This window comes from Eurosta solidaginis, chromosome 2, assembly GCF_040869045.1.
Source record: "Eurosta solidaginis isolate ZX-2024a chromosome 2, ASM4086904v1, whole genome shotgun sequence".
In the NCBI taxonomy this organism is placed as follows: Eukaryota; Metazoa; Arthropoda; class Insecta; order Diptera; family Tephritidae; genus Eurosta; species Eurosta solidaginis.
This window is the reverse complement of record NC_090320.1, coordinates 117,659,816-117,663,688: the sequence shown is the minus strand read 5'-3', so window position 1 is coordinate 117,663,688 and position 3,873 is coordinate 117,659,816.

The window sequence follows — 3,873 nt, the reverse complement described above, 5'->3', positions numbered from 1 at the left end:
ACATTTTTTTAAAGTTTAAATGCTTTCTCTTATTTCTTACAATAACTCACAACATTTTTTGTTGGGTATTGTGAGACAAGGAATGCACTACAAAAACAAAATTGCAATTAACTTTGCACAAATAAACTAATATTTACAACTGATCGCTTCTGCGATCATTTCTGGATTTTCTAGCACAAAAACTAGAAAGAAAACTTAAATGCACATCTTGTCTTAAAACATCTTACATTATTCCGGTACATAATTGGCATATGTAAATTTGTTTGATGTCCACCTTCATCCGTGAAGGGCAAAACCTCAAACCATTCTTTTTGGGGTGAATCAATATTCAGGCGTGCAAGTACGTGTTTACCCCAAGGAGTTCATAGTAATTTGCATAATCTGAAAAGAAAAGAAAACAAGAAGCTATTAAAATGATTAATTTAACAGAAATTATAAAATTTTACAACTTGTTTACTTACCATCATCATGTTTATTATGTAATGACATTCTTCTTCTTCCATTTGTCATTCATTCATTCTCTTTCACTTAACACTTCAATTTCGCTGGTGGTGTTGCCATTTCAGCAAAATAAATAAGCACCAATTTTCAGTATGCGTGTTTCCGAGGCGCATCACAGGAACCAACTTTTTTTTCCATCAATATTCAAAATTAAATGTGTCATGAATGTTTTACTTAATCTTGTAAAAATAACCACGAATGGCAAAAGAAATGGGAAAAAACGTTAAAGGTTAAGAATGAGTTACAACTAAACATTATTTAGCAAGAGTTTTTGTCGAATACTACAAAAACTAGCCTAAAATGCGAAACCTTTCTTGGGTGGCAGGAATCTTGTGACAAAAGTAGTCACAAAATAAAAATATAGCTACAAACTTTCGATCATATTGGAAATAACAAATTTTTCGGTCGTAGTCCAAATTACAAGTTTTCGTGGAGTGGAGTTGCCAGCCACATAAAGGCATGTTAGAGGGTCAATATAACTTTCGAAATAACTCAAAATTATTAAAGCGTTCGCCACCCAACCAATATTCATTTAAAATAAAACATTTTATTAAAATTAAAACCAAAAATAACAAAATAAATCCAATCTGGCACGGAGACCCGTCCTTTCCGTCTGGATATAACCTTAAATCTCATAAAGTTAAAATCTGGAACGGAGACTTGGCCTCTTTGTCCAGATGGAAAAGAATCTTACAATCGTCGAAATGTGGAACGGGGACATGTCCTCTTCGACCAGACTACGAAAACCTCGAAATCCAAACGAGGTTTATACTAATAAAGTGCGTTGAATTGTAACCCGTTCTTGTTTTCAGCTTTAATATTTTGCTTCTTTTCTTCCTATAGGCCTCTATTATCGATGAAGTACGGGCGCGATCAGCCAACACACATTTGTTCAAAATAAACAAAAAATTAAATCTAGTTTTTAAATACTACTGTGCGTGACAGCTGAAGCATGGAATTCCTCTCACATGTGTTGCTTACCGCAAGGGGGCCGGCATGTTTAGCTCAGAACCTAAATATTTGTATCTATTTTACACGGCCACCCCAATGCATAATTCATTTAGTTGCACATATGTATTTACATAAACACTGTCATGTATTGCTAACACGCATGCATACAACCTCATATTGTCACTCACACATATAAGCAGCATAACACGGGCAACTGAGTTTTCCATCCGATAAAAAATATCCCTTCGAAAACCCCCGCACGATCCTCGGTCCGTTCTGCTGTTCTGTTTCAACCACGGAGGAAGAAAGTCGCTGCTGCTGTCACGCCACATACCAAACGTAATAATACAAAATAAACTAATTATTGTCATTATTACTTATACAAATATTTACCTTTTTATCCCTTTTTTCATATATATACATATATTCTCCGTGCTACCACGCACCGTGCTAGAATAGACATTTTTTAGGATACGGTAGCAAGCGTTTATCGTCTATCGTATGAAAATTCATAATAGGGGTGTTAGTTTACGCAACGCTGTCACTCGTCTATATCTGCTAGATATAGGTTTGCACAACACTGTCACATGCTCATCTCTATCTTGTAATGTCTTTGAAATAAATTGTGTACTCTTCCCTTAATACAACAAATCGCCGAAGAATACACACGTGTTTTATTCAATATCTTCCAACAGGTTATGGGCCTTTTATTTGAATTAATTTTGTATTAAGCATCATCGGGATATTGAATCGGAATTCATTTGAAAGCATTAGTTGCTATATTTAAAGGTATTATTATTATTGTGTACGGCATTTGTTGCAAGAAGAAAAAAAAACCTTGGTTAAACACGATGGCGGAACTACATAGATAATTTGTATTTGAGAAGTTGCCTGGCGGCGATAATTACCACGATTGGTCATTTGCAATGGAAAACTTATTGGAGTCGAAGGGGCTCACCAATTGCATTACCATAAACACTGAAACCTCGGTTGCTTTTGAAAAAGGTGTCTCTAAACTTGGGGAGGCAAAGGCTACACTAGTGCTGTCTGTGGAGAAATCTATATATGTGCATATTAGATCATGTAAAACTGCACTAGAGATATGGGAGAAACTTAAAAATTATATGAAGATACAGGGTTTCTACGAACAGTCAGTCTGTTAATCAAATTTGTTTCGATCAAATTCGAAAACTGTCAATCTATGGAATCGTACATAGAATCCATTACTTCTATTTACCACAAATTAAATAGCGCAGGATGGGAAGTTGACGATCGCTGGTTGGCTGGAATTTACTGTCTGGGCTTGCCAGAGCAGCTCATGCCACTATTAATCGGTTTCGAAGGAAGACAATCGTATCCGTCATCCGAAGAAGTTAAAACAAAATTATTTGATCGCTTCCCAAGGCAGTCGGTTCTATGTACCGGAGCGACTCGGGATTTTTCCCGATGATTTTTCATTTCAGTGTAACCCCATTTAATTTATTGCGTCCCTCCCACAAATTGTCATCCTCCCAGCAGCTCCTTGCAGCGGGAATGCTCCATATTCTCTTGCTCCGGGAAGGTATCGAATCCAATCCGGGTCCATCTCCTGACCCCGGTCCTGAGAAATGGTTTTGATGCATCTGCGGAAAAAGAATCTTTTTAGGACGGTCATACTCTGTTCAGTGTGTCTCGTGTAAGGGATGGTTGCATCGGACAGGTTGTTATGGGCTTGATCCCAAAACCCGACGTCCACGTAACTTTTACAAATCTTTTGTGGCTCTTTCCTGTTCACGTCCAAGGGCGTCCCGTAGTCTACGCCTTAGCGCCCCCACTATTTTACAGCAGCCCAGCTGCTGAGCAAGCCACAACTAGTACCCGCTGCAGCAGTTGCGTCCTGACCTTCCTCAACCCAGGCGTAGTCACCCGTCACTGACTCCCAGAGTGGCGACGTCTCACGCTATGCACTTCAGAATTATGCAGTTAAACTGTAATGGATTAACTGGGAAGATCACGGAGATAGTCGATTTCATGAAGCGGCACAACATCCGCATTGCTGCGATTCAAGAGACTAAACTCACAGCAAGATCTGCACTGCAAACCTGTTCTGGGTATAATTTCCACAGAAAAGATCGCATCAGCGGAAATGGAGGTGGCCTCGCGTTTATCATACACCACTCTGTGCAATATCATATATTTGTTCCTGGCATCGACCGCAGGACAATGTCTTAGAACGTCAAGGCCTATCTGTCCGGTCAGGCGATACAAACCTAGAAATCATCAACATCTACATCCATCCTGCCACCTGTTGCCCCAGTGGATACCGCCCTAATATTAGCGCCTTACTCACTGGCAACAATCGCATTATCTTAGGCGACTTTAATGCCCATCACGATCTATGGCATTCGAACTTGCGGGCGGACAGTAGGGTTGAGATGTTGG